This window comes from Galeopterus variegatus, unplaced genomic scaffold (genome assembly GCF_000696425.1).
Source record: "Galeopterus variegatus unplaced genomic scaffold, G_variegatus-3.0.2 Scaffold1253, whole genome shotgun sequence".
Taxonomy (NCBI): Eukaryota; Metazoa; Chordata; class Mammalia; order Dermoptera; family Cynocephalidae; genus Galeopterus; species Galeopterus variegatus.
The window spans coordinates 95,347-109,428 of record NW_007727364.1 but is presented as its reverse complement, the minus strand read 5'-3'; the positions used below and the strand labels follow the sequence as shown (position 1 = coordinate 109,428).

Here is a 14,082-nt window from a genome sequence, read left to right as displayed (position 1 = left end):
AATTTTTCCAGTTTTGGTTGTTACTATCTATGTTTCTCAGCTACTTTGAATTCCTTCTTTCGTTTTCTACATTCTGACTCTCGTTCAGCTCAATCTCTAACTAGCATTATTACCAAAATATAGCTTTGGCTGCTACTATATGGGCACAAGTAAAATAACATCCAATACCTCTATGAGTAACAACTGCAAGCTCTTTAGTTCTTTCTATCTGTTCAGCATTTCTTGGTCTTCTCCTTGTACTTTGTGTATCTGCTTCATGAGGAGTGAGCCCGTCCTTGGACGTGTTGGGGTCCAGACCTGAATTTCTGAGATTCGTAACTTGCACTCGCTGTTCCTCGGCAAGTCTATGGATGGTGACAGCTGTAACACTGGATACAGTAACATCTGCAGGTGTCCTAGCAACAGCAATAGCACCAGTGGTAGTCCTGTTATGCTCCTCTAACTCACCAGTGGAGGTAGTGTGGGTCAATGTAGAAGAACCTGTGGGACACAGTAGCACTAGATGCTAACTTTTTCTTTTAAATATATATTTTTTCTAAGTTTAATAAATTATTTTCCCTTCTATTACCTTAAGGATAATCAACATGAAGAGGCAAAACACAAACATGCCACTAAAATGTGAAGCACACCAGATCTGTTGATTTGTTTGTATCAATCAACCTATGGATAGATATTACACACGAAATACACCATATTTTAACTGTAACACATTAGGGGGAGAAGGTGAAAGAGTAAACCCTTTATGTGGCACTGAATCAATCGTTTTTTTTTTTCTTCTTTTTAAATCTACAGATGAATTTAAGCAACAAATGCCTGGCAAGCAACTGGTTTTGACGGAATGGGTAACTATGTAACCACACTTTTCTCAAAAGTACGCTTTGAATAGTCTGTGCCATATCTCCTCATAATTTCTGGGAAAAACATCAAAAATTTTTATTTTAAGATGAGAAAGTGAAGAAAAGAGAATTTAAAATCGAAGGCAAAATGATGACTACATGAGACTCCAAAATAACTAGTGTATGTAAATATCTACCTTAACCTAAATTTCCAGAAAGCAGCCAAGATAGTAAAATAGTCAATATGATGAGCTATACATAACTTAGAGTTGAATGTGTTTTTAATTAAATATTTTTTACTAATTTTTTGAAATTTAGATGGACCAATTTTGTACTAATTAAAATTAAATACATTATTCAATTTAGAAGTGACTGAAAATTAACTATTGGTCACCATGGTACTTTTATTCATACAACACTAGTTTTAAATAATGATGGGAAATTTCTAAATATCTCATAAGCATATCATGGTCTATATGTATATATATANTATATATATACACATAAATACAAACACATAAATATAATATTACAGCATTTGTATCTTTATTAAAGTTTCATTATAATTTTAAAATATGTATTCAAAGTGCCAAATTAGGGTTTTCTTTTTCCTTTAACTTAAATTTTTTCACTTGGTAGTGCGTAATTCTTACATAATGAAAAAAAGTAATCTTATCATAGAAGCATGAAACTGAATGAGGATATATTTAAAATGATCTTGACAGCAGAAATACTTAACAAGAAAAAACATTATTGAATTTTAGAGCTGCAGCTACTAATTAAGAATTATAGTCAGGTCCTGATTAAAAAAACTTCTGAATATTACTTAAAGCCAATGAATGAGTCCCATATGTTTTTATATCGCTTTCTTATCAACACTTCAAAATTCTGTCCATAATATTTAATTAGATATTTTAGACAAAAAATACACAGGTATACTTTAACCATTCTAAAAGAGGAAAATAATGATATCTCTTAATATGGTTTCAGAATTCTATGCCTTTTTTTTTTTCCTTTTGTGCTGTAGGCAGGTTGCCAATAGGACCAGTAATTCTGCTTTTAGCCTTAAACACAAAAAGGAAAAAAATTCAAACATGGGGCCCCTGATCCACAGGCAAGCAAAGGAGCACATTTCTGCTACTAATTCTACCAGTCTGAGTTGTCATATCTTATTTGAATTTGATGTAGAAATGTTTAAAAATTAAATGATAATTGTATTTTGAGGAGGCCAGGGGTAAATGAGGTATGACAATGATCAAATTATTTTAAATGTTTAAAATACATCTTTAAGCATCAATCAGGAAAAAAATCTGTGACAAAATATTTATTCAAGTTATTTTTGTGAAGATTAAAATCTACTAAATTCATGTTGGTTATACAAATCAGCCTGCAATATTTACTGAGCTAATATTTGGTAAGGATTTTCTTTAATCGCATGATTAAGCAATTACTTTGCTTACGCTATTAACATACAATAATTGATCTCATGGCAAATCATACATTTGGGATATCCTTGTGCTCATCACTATGAAAACTGCTCCATATTATTTCCTGGGAAATTTAATAATTCCTTCTGTTTTTGAGAGGACATACAAAAGCAGGATGAAAAACTAATACTTTCAAATTTTTTATAACTTCATCATAATATCCTGGCTTTCAGGTTTAGTTTAAAGAAGAAAACAATTTAACTATAAACATGTTGATAAGTATAAACTAAACGTTTGAGAAATAATGAAATTTGTGCTGTCTCAGATCTGAGCATTCCTACCTGTAACAAAGTGCTAAACTGAATTTGAGTTATCATATTCCTTCACTGGGTCATCATGATTAATCTCAAAGAGTGTCTTGCATTTGGGACAATAATTCTGGGGTAATTATTGGAAGGTTGTTTCTATAACTAATCATCGACCAACTCTTCAGACTAATTCCAAACAGCCATTTTGTTGAAGACCCCAAGGAATAAACACGTTCCAAACCAAATCTGGGATTTCTTTGGTGGTGCTTAGAACTTACTAGCAACCCCAGTCTTAAAATGTTCAGTATTACAGCTATAATTCCCCCCGATGGTGAGGTGATTCCATACTATTCCCTTAATCTGAATGCAGGGCAGAGTTTAATTTTTGATGTTGAAATAAAGCATTTAAAAAACCATTTTGTTCAATAACCATAGTTTAACCAATTCTTATATTTTACTTATATATTGTATTCATATTCTTTCCACCCTGTACTAGAAAGTAAGCTCCCTGAAGGCTGAGAATTTTGTATATTCTGTTAACTTGCACACAGGAGACGCTCAAGAAACATTTATCAAAAAAAAAAAAAAAGAATGAATGTATTTAATAATGAGGCTAAAATTATATTAGCAATAATAAAATGAATATATATCACAAATGAAATATGATTATAATTTTTACCGTGGCAAAGTCGTATTTCAATCAGTGACATGAATGAAGAGCAATTTCAAAATAGCGAGGGGGATAATTTTGTTTTTAACTTTCAAAAACATAACTTTGAAAAAGTGTGGAATCTGAAGATTTAGTTGCACAGTAAGAATTCAAGATCTTTTTCATCATTCCCAAACCTAAAAAGTTTACTCTGTTAGTGTGAAATGGATTTACTTAGAATGCTCAAATTTCTGTAGAGTGAAAAGTAGAGATATCTCATGATGGCAAAAAGTAGAAGTGCATCTAAATTTCGTTAGATATGTTTGATACATGTAGTGGAATTATGAAGAAATAACACTGATTTCCTTATAAGGCAATATAATCATCCATCACCATACAGTTATGTCATATATATGTATAACCAATTTTACTTAAAATGTAAACCAATTTAGAATACTGATATTGGTACCACTTTAAATTAGCAGTCTATGAAACACAGATTCTTAAATCATCAAAATGCACCATTTAACAGTTTTAAAACTTTCAAAAATTTTGCATACATAACTGTATTACGAGGTAATTGCCAATATTGGAAAAAGTCTTAGAATTGTGTATAGCAACAATTCAATATTAAATGTATAAGAGTTACTCCAATGCCAAAATGATACTTTACTATCTTTTTAAAAATTAAATATGCTACACAATTATGTAAATATTGTCTTTGTTAGCACAGTTAAATGCATACATTACAAGACATGTAACTCAAATTAAGGGAGGAAAACTTACATTCAGAAAATTCATTTCCCATTTGAAATCAAATCATGTATACAAAATGTAGTTTATCACAATCAGCTTGTGATTAAATTACTCAATATATATTTAGAAATAAAATGTTTACAATGTAAAAACATATCTAAAGTATATTTTTATTAATATTATTTAACAAAACATTTCCTAACATAAAAAAATGAAATGATGTATAGATATAAACATGCTTCTATAAATCATAATTATATATCATCTTTGGGATTATGATAATGAAATATTACATGCTATATATATAAATTGAGAAATTTATTTAATAGTAATGTATAAAATATTTAATTAAATTTAGATTTTGCTATGTATTTTAATAAAAATTAAGGTTTCTAAGGCTTTAATTTTAGCAATGTATGTGCCAGATAAAACATCATATCATGATTGAATTTGAACTTCTTTTTGATTAATTTTTAGTCATGTAGGTTGTTTTAAGATTCTATGCTACGTTGCCTGGTAATTATTGTCTAACTCATCACAGTAGAAGAGAATATGTTTCTAGAGATATGAGTGAATGGCTCCCTCTACACATAAATTATGCAAGTATACATTAAAGACAATTGCATATTTACAGAAGTAGCTTTTAGATATTTGTATTTGACACTATTTTATGTAAATTAGCTTCAAACATGCTGTTTCTTTCTTTAATTTTAGTGTTTCATATGAAACATTTGAATGAAAATTTAACAAGATAATTTTGTGATATGGTGATATGTAATGAAGAGAAATGCAACAAACATATTTAACATGAAAACATGCAATACACATATGTGTATAAAATAAAATGACATAAGAATAAAATGTAAATATTACTAATGTGACAATTGAATTGTAGTTATTAGTCTACAAATGTTAGCACACATAATTTAATTTTTTAATTTATTCTTGTTCGTTTATATGATATTACTCATGTGAAACTTGCAGGAAAGCATGCCAATAAATGGACACTATCTCAATGTAAGGGTTTAAAGTTTACAAAACCACTGATTTGTAACATGTGAAAATATTACAGTTTTCACTAAGCTTTTGGTAGGTGGAAAAATAACTAAAGTATTTTGCATTTTAAAAACTATAAAATTCAGTAGCCTAAAATATGTAGCCTTTAGTAGTTTAAATTGGTGGTTATGTGTATACTATGAATACTCAAGTTAGAAAGATATGATAGGTCAACTGAAATAAAAAGTAGCCCTTAGGACTATAGAAGAAATATAAATGTTCTACCTTTGATCACTTTTAGTTAATATAAAATTATCACTCTGGCTAGAAGAATTTTAAGTGAATTCTGAAAAAGAATTAGTTTATAATTTAGTTTTAAAGAGTAAGTCCATATTGGTCATAAAATTTTGTTTTTAAATTAAAATGTTGCATTTATGTTGAAAATACGTAAGATTGTCAGCTAAAAATATCTTATTCAATGAATATAACATAGAGTTGATTTAGGATGAACCTCTAAGAATAAAAACATTTTGGCAATTAAACTATGACATGACAATGCAAAAATGTTATCACCTGTACCCAGATTTCTGAAATGTTAAAATGTGAAAAGAGGTTCAACTTGGTGAAGTAAGAAAAAATTCAGTAACTTAAATAAAAGATTTTCTAAGATCATAAATTAATTGAAGTATATACTAATTCAAAAACAACCAAGAGTTTAAATACAAATTATTTTTCTGAATTTATTGACATATTTATATGTATACTTATGTTTCTGTTTTATATTTTAAATTTATAAGCATTAAATAGGAAACCAATATTAAGTGTTGCAGGTGGATTGGTTGTTGTTTATTAAGTCCAAGTGGTTTTACTAATATAATATGCAAATTAATGATTGAATAAGTAAAATATTTGCAATTCAAGCTTACACTGATAGCAAGATTTGTCAGTAAATTTAGTAATACATCCACTAAAATCACACTTACTATGAGTAAATTATAAAACAAGCATAAACAAATTATGTACTATGCCAAGTTGTTTACATGCAAGATAAGAAACCCCAAATTCTGAATTGCTTAAAATTTTTAATACACTCAATTGTAATAAACCATAAATACCCTTTTCTATATAAAGTATGGAAATATTAAAATTATTATAAAGTATTAAAGAGACTACTGTGTTGGTCAACCATAACAAAACTATATATGTATCTAAATTTATAAAAATCATACTAAATATCCTCACAGTTTTATCTTAAAAATGTGAAAGAATAAACATCTCATTTCTTAGTACTAAAAAGAGAATAAGTATGCTAGGGGAAAACTATTTTAAATAGATGGTTGTAAAAATATTGAATATACTATTTCACTCTCAAATGACTATTTCCTGCTTCACCCAGTTGATTAAAAAGAAGTTGCAAAATTCAGTATCTTATCACTCTGTTTCATATATTTTGGAAGTCAACACTATATGTAGTGATGAGTCCTAGATGCCACTTTTAAATTTTTATGTGCACTATCACAAACACACACACCACTCGCAGCAATAAGTCTCCACAAAAGACAAACTGAAGTGTTTTTTTGTTCTTCTTTTTTTTTTTTTTTGGAACTAAGCATTATTGTCTTCCATAGAGTCACCGTACTGACAATAAAAGTTGAAAACCTAGGTTTTGAAAGAAGATTCACGCATCTCTGCTACATTTCACAAGAGAAAGGGACAGAATGCCTTTTCTACATCTTTCTACAACAACCAACCAGAATCCTGTCTTTTTAGACCTCCTTGTTGCAGCAGCTCTTAACTAGCGTAGAAGCATTTGCCATCTGGGTTTCCTACAAACAAACAAAATGAAATGTAGCACCCACTTGTTTGATTTCCTTCCACATGAGATCTTGTGGAAATCTCATACTGCATATATTATTAACGTCTTTTTGAAACCAGAGACCATGTCTTATACATGTTCATCTTCCACTTCCCCTTGAATATTTGATAAATATGTGAAGGAAAGATGAAGGATTAAAAATGGTTAAATGTACACCTTTTTTCTTTCTCAAAAATATAAACATTTTACTTTATATTTAATTACTATTCATTGAGTGTTAAAAGTATTTTTCAGGATAAAAACATAAGTAAGAAATTAGACCTTTCCAAATATGTTCAAACAATATAAAAACACATAATTATAATATAATTGTTTTTTATATTGCATGTGCTAGAATAGATGTGTGAAAAAGAGAAGAAACATCCAAAAATGTATAAATTTTTTAAAATGAGGGTAACATTTCCCTTTTCTTCCATTTCCCAGTGCTCTTTTACAAAAAAAGAGTATTTTATAATGACAGTATTTGTTATTTTGAAAGAGAAGAGGAAAAAAGTAAGGGAAAGGTGCTGGTGGAATTACCTTTTGTCCCAATAATGATTGAAAGAAAACATAAGAGAACATTTTCTTTATCCTGACCTAGCCCATTATGTCCCCAGGTCCTGCCTACCTTGACTATCTGAATGTATTCCTGTTTATCCTTTGTTTACCTCCACAATGGTCTTCTAGTTGTGGGATGGGGGAAAGGTCTAGTCATTTTTTGTTAATTGTAAATATTCCTTATTTTAATGACTAACATATATATAAGGCATTTACATATGTGATGTGATTTAAAGGGAACCAAGAGTTATCTTTACACCAACATCTTTCTCTCTGTATGCCCATAAGGTATTAGAAAATGTTTTTTAGGATTAAGTATTTCCCTCTCAAAATGATTTTCTTATAATCAGACAAATAACTTTCTGCTTGATAGAGCACACATACTAGAGTATTTGCTTCACTATTCAGCTTGAATTAGTTTATTATAAAGTGTTCTTCCCCCCAGAAGAAATATTAGGGAGTGTTTAAGAGATAAATGTTTGGGGGAGGAGTGTGAAGCTTGATTTAAGACCATTTAATGATCTTTATTGAGAGTTATCATAAGTTGATATCTGATCATATGTGACTGTTATATGATTGGACGAAGTGGGTTCATTATTAACAGGTAGAGTGTAAGGGAGGTGTGGGCAGCTAAGGAAGGGTTGACATTCTGTAAAAAGACTTTTATGTGTTGATTGTGGAAGGGTTGCTGAGCAACTGGAGAGAATCTGCATAAACATCTGACGTAAAGCAGCCTAATAAGAAATTCAGGCCAAAAAAGTCTTATTTTCCTGCATAACACACTCCGTAGATCACATTTTATTTTATAGCAGCAAATTAAGTAGAGTGAGAGTGATTTACTTGAAAATAAATGTCAGTCTTAGCTTAGAAAATTAGCATGTTGGAAGAAAAATAAACTTTCAGAAATAGTAAGAACCTATAGATTCTATAATCAAAGGCTACCATTAACCTGAAAGGCAAATACATTATACATTAAATATTGGTGTATTATGTATAACTAAAGGTTAGATTTTTTACAAGCATATGTCCATATTTTGAAGTAAATTTCTTCATATATTTCTTGTTTACAAGTACCTTTTCCTTGATGACTGTAAGTTAAAAGAAAATGTCTTTTAATACCATCAATAAAACGAAGGTATGAATACTCTAAAAATAATGGCTGAGATTTACATTGTTTATATTTGGCTTCAAGCATGCTTTGGTTCTTTAGTTTGATTGCAACAGATGATGTTAAATTTAAGCATAAAATATGGAGATCTGTCTGAGAAGGATCTCAAAAATATCTATTTAACACTGTGATAACTGGCCAGCTCTGTTTGACTCCTTCTACTCTAGAAGTAAATAGCTTCATCCTGAGGGTGGTATAAATCAGAAGGTTAGTTAGAGCTTTCTTTACTCAAATCTTCCTGGAGAAGAAACTGATAAGTTTGTGTTTTAATTATAAAGAAATTCTCCCTCCTTCAGAAGAGAATTTACTAGGAAAGAGAGAAAAACTTTGAGCGTGAAAAACGAACAAAGAGATTCAGCAAACTACTTGTGCTTTTACATCTGTAGATATTGAAAAAAGAAACCCTATCTTGCATTCATTCAAGAGAATGCAAATGTTATTTACTTAGTGAATCTTTCTATTTCTTATCCTTTCTACACCAAGGAGAATGAGAATTTTTATCCTTTCTTTATGTTTGAATAGCATTGAAAATATCCTAACTATAAAACTTATTACATTCTATCTTCTTTCTTCCTCGTCCTTGCTATTTTACAAACGTAAATTAAATGACTACTGTGCATCCTGTATGTGTGTGTATGTGTGTGTGTGTATTATCACCGTCTTACCAGTTAACAGTCTAATAGCTGTTAAAATATCAGAGCAATGTGATATTTTTAATAGAGGATACAGAAAGAACTAGGAAAACTTAGATATGTTTACACAAACTAGGAAGACTTTCTAGTAGAAGAGACACTGGCATTGAGCTTAAAGGATGAGTAGATTTTGCCTAGTACATAAGGAATAAAATAATATTCTAGTCAGAGTTGTAATCTTAGAAAAAGGTATGACAGAGGAAAAGGCAAAACATACTCAAGAAACTGCAAATTATTTGGCACAGCAGGAATGATGAGGAAGTAATAACAGGCACCAAGCCTTGAAGAGCCAAAACATGTCAACTTAGCTTGAAAAGATGAGGCATCTTTGAAGGATATTAAACAGGAGATTGATATGACAAGACTGGCATTTTAGAAAAATAATTCTTGCTATAATGTGGACAAGGTATTAAGGAGATATATGGACTAAAGGCAGTTCAAATATTTCACTGACTCAACCACATCACTATGAGCTCTTTGAAATAGGATTGCTAGATTTAGCAAATAAAAATATGGAACACTCAGTTAACTTTGAATGTCAGCTAATAATTTTCTTGTTTTGTTTTTAGTATAAGTATATCCTGTGCAATACTTGGGACACATTTATAATAAAAAATTATTCATTGTTCATCTGAAATTCAAATTTAACTGGCCATCTGTATATTACCTGGGAAACCTACCTTGAAATCAACTCAGACTTAAAAATTCTCAAAATATCCTGCATACAAAGTAAGTAAAAACTAGTAACAAATATTGATCTATTTAGTGTACATGTGTTTTGAGAGATCCTGTGAAAACTTATGCAATGACAGAGAGTAAGCATACTCACAAGGATAGCTAAACAAAATTCATGCCGGCATCTTTTTATTAAATGAGAAATAAAAAGAAGGCAAACTGAATAAAGTATTGTAAGCACTTTTACTCCGTGTGTATTTAAGTCCTACATCCTTCCTTGCAGTATTAAAAATATCTAATACTCTACTTTAGACCTCCATTCATTATGAAAACTATGTTCTACATTGAGAAAAAGTACATATTGAGAATTAAATTCCTTGATGACAAAAAAAGAAAAAAAAAAAAAAGCCAGCTTTCTTAACAATGATTCAATCCATAGAAGCTTGAATTGAAGATTTTTCCAGCAAGAACTTATTGGTCTTTGAAGTGTATACCGGCACTAGAAGTGGCAACAAATATTCAATAACATTATCCAATCTCAAATTATTAAGAAGTTTTTACTCGTTAATCTTTTTTCAGATGATAGAAAGTACAAAACGTAAAGTAGAAAATTCAATTCTCTCTCTCTCTCTGTCTCTGTCTCTCCCACATGACATGATATGTATATAGAGTTAGGTAGATATAGAGATAGATTTACACAGAGATATAGATATCAATACAGTCTCTGTAATTTTCTATATATCTGTGTCTATGTCTATATCTATTTGTAGAGATCATCCATGTAAAGAAATCTCTGAATTCTGAAAAGTCTTTTTGAGTAAGAGTGTTCTATTTGACCAAGATCATATATACATTATTTGGTTTGACTTTTTGATGCAAAAGATTAATTAAAGCAAAGGAAGTTTTCTTAATCATTAATGTGATATTAAATATAGAAAAGTTTTATATCTACCCAAATAATTTTGGTATATTCTATTTACAGAGAATAATATGAATTTCCAATCATTTTTCTAAAGTACATGTTTAAACTTTATAAGAGTGATGAAAACATGTTCCATTCATCCTTGGGAAGATATCTTTGTACGTTTCCAAATTTCTGAACATAGGTGATTGAGACACTGTAAGTGTATTTGGCATCCCAATATGTTTACTTTAAATGATTAGATAACAGAACTTTTTAAACAAACATGGCATAGGGAGAAACCAGCATTTATTGAGCACTTACTATGTGCCAGACACCGTCTTAATTCATTGAATTCTCAAAAGCAGTCTACAAGATGAGGATAGTAAAGTTCAGAGCTGCTTCAGACATACACTGAGTCACATAGCTAGTAAGTGGTGAAGCCAGCATATAGACTCAAAGTATAATCCAAAACCACGATCCTAACTCCTCTGAAATCAATATACCTCTACTTAGCCTTCCCAATACAACATAGTATGTAAGCACTTGCGTTTAAGTTAACAAGTTAGTTAGTTACTTATGTTTCATTTTCACTATATTTCTTTCCATCACCTCCTTCCCCAACACGGTACAGAATACTTCCAAGTTTCCCCTGCAAGACCCTTGCCTCCGGGTAGGTTTGCTCTGCAGAGCTAAAAAGGAAATTTGCTGTCTATAAGATCTATACTTAGCTTTTGTTCCTATCAGTCTAGGCCTCTTCAGGGGATCACATCAAGTGAAGATGGGGATTGGAGGGAATGACAGGAGTAGATGTTGAGGATTGGGGAGAGGCAAGGATGGTGACATACACAGCCTCCCTGCTGCATCTACCAAAAGTGGAAGAGTCCAGGAACCTCGATTCTCATCTTTGGCTAAGATTCCCTCACTCAGGCTTGTCATGGGAAGCAAAGAATCCCTGCCTTCATAAGAAATGACCTGGACAGTGGTAACTGGATATCCTTCTCCCCATTGTCCAAGCACTACAAGACGTCCTGGATTCTTGTGAAATTCAAGAGATGATGGTCCCAAATGTTTCTTCTACCCTCAGCCCACAATAACCTGTGTTGGGGCGTTGAGGCCACACACCTCCTCCCGGGGCAGAGAACTAGCCATGACCCCACCCACATATGCGAATGTAATCTGTTGAAAACATTCGCCTGGACAAGAGAGAGAAGGATGGCACCTGACAGAAGCCGCCGGGGAGTGGCCAAGAAAAGACATAGTTTAAAAGTATTGGATAAGAGATATTTCTGTGCTCGTGCTCACCGCGTGATTGCAATAGCAAAGCATTAGAGCAAGATGCATGTTCACATGACCTTTAAGATGATAGGCTGAAGTTAGGAAATCCCCTTGCCATATGCTTATAAAAGCAGGTGCTTGTGTGGAAATAAACGGAACTGCTTGATGGAACCCCTGCCGCATCTGAGTGTCTCTCTGTGGAGCTGAATAGGTGGGCGGCATCCTCACCTTCCTCCCGGGCTCTCCTGGCCACTAGGGTGGCAAGAGTAATCCTACCGGTTCCCTCTCTTGTTCATCCTGTGGTGGGGGCTAAAAGGGGCTACCGGGAGGTTCAGTGCTCGCCACCCCAGAGCCCCCACAAACCTGGATAAAATATTCCTACTTTTAAGTATGATGGGGGCTTTCAAATGTTTTTTTTAACTTAAGACAACAAAGTAACATCTTTCGCCCATCCAAGTCTATGGATTAAATTTCATAGGTGTTAAACTAATAAATACATTAAAAATGCGTACCAATCTAAATAGCTTGTCTTTAAAAAATAATAATAATTTAGTTTTGGCTTGATATATGATACCTCTGTGTTCTTACTCTTTCCTTCTTTAACAATTTGAGGTTTTCCTCTCATAAAACAGCTCTTTGGTAATCTTATTTCACTTACCTTTGAAAACTATCTGCTGCTCGATAGTTAAAAGATCCAGATTATCATCCCTGAGGCTTCTTACCATCTTGCTAATTTGGATCATTTTCCTCCTTTTTTGGCATGAACAAAACTGCAAATTTCTGGTTCCTAACTTTTACTTACAAGGACTTCTCCAGTCTTCACAAAATTTCATTTAAGCAATCTTCTTTTTTTCTTGGTAACACATCAGTTTTATTGTTCATGGAAACTGGATGCTTTACTATCAGGACTTTTGCCCCGGAGACCCAGGAATCCATTAGTCCTCAGCAATTAATTATTCTCCACTAATTCAAAGTCCTAATAATTTTCTTAACAGTAATCGATCACTTACTTTGTGCAAATTTCATGATAAACACTTTACATTTAGTTATCATAACAATAATGTACAGCAGATACTATTATAATTCATATGGTTGAGGGTAAATAACTTGATTTAGGTCATTTATTCATGTATTCACTCAAGTGTTTATTATCTTGGGTCATTTATTTATTCATCCAGATATTTATTATGCAAGAGTTTACTGAGTGCCTACTCCATGCCAGAGGTGAACAGTACAGACAGTGTGTTTTTAAAGAAACTTTACATTCAGATGGGAGACACAAAGAATGGACAGATTAATAAAACAGCAGATGGTAAAACATAAAGTGACTTTTAAGCTGAAACCTTAATAACAATGAAAGGGTGAGACATAAAAAAAAAAAAAAAAGAAAGAAAACAGTGGATATCTGGTCTTTTTTTCATATTATCAGATTCCACAGATTATATTCTTAATCTTAGTGACACACAGATTTCTATTCATTTATCACTTGTGCATTACACTTTATTGCTCTATAGCTATGCTTCACAGTCTCTTGTGCTCTATGTTTCTCTGAAATAATGTTTATTTGCAGTCAAAATAATATATTTTGAAGGTAAAATTTAAATATTTGGATCCCATGTTTCAGTGATAAAAATTAAATTTCATTCAATGAACACATATATATTGTTTCTACTCTTTGCTAGTCACTGTTACATGCTAGAATACAATGCTTAGCTAAGGAGATAATGTGAGAAGAAAGACAAACAAGCAGAAAATAACAGAACATGATTTTACCATGTAGGTGTGCTAGATTAAATGTGGCCATAAATTCTTTGTAATTCTTGATATCAAGAGGGAGAGTCTATTTCCCACCCCTCTTGGGTCTGCGCTGTCGTCATGATTTGCTATGTCCAACAGAGGGGGGCAGAAGTGATATTGTGTGAGTGCTGTAGCCTCAATTTCATGAGACTTTATAGCTCCCATTTTGTAATTCTTGGAATGTTT

At 31.6% G+C, this 14,082-nt stretch overlaps 1 long non-coding RNA gene across 1 annotated transcript in view; it reads right to left on the bottom strand.

The window, feature by feature from the left end:
• Nucleotides 1–14,082, bottom strand: part of LOC103592981 — an 85,924-nt gene that overhangs the window by 38,507 nt on the left and 33,335 nt on the right. Inside the window, exon 2 of the long non-coding RNA XR_550701.1 lies at nucleotides 169–480. This is a non-coding gene — a long non-coding RNA (uncharacterized LOC103592981). The remainder of the gene's footprint in view (nucleotides 1–168; nucleotides 481–14,082) is intronic.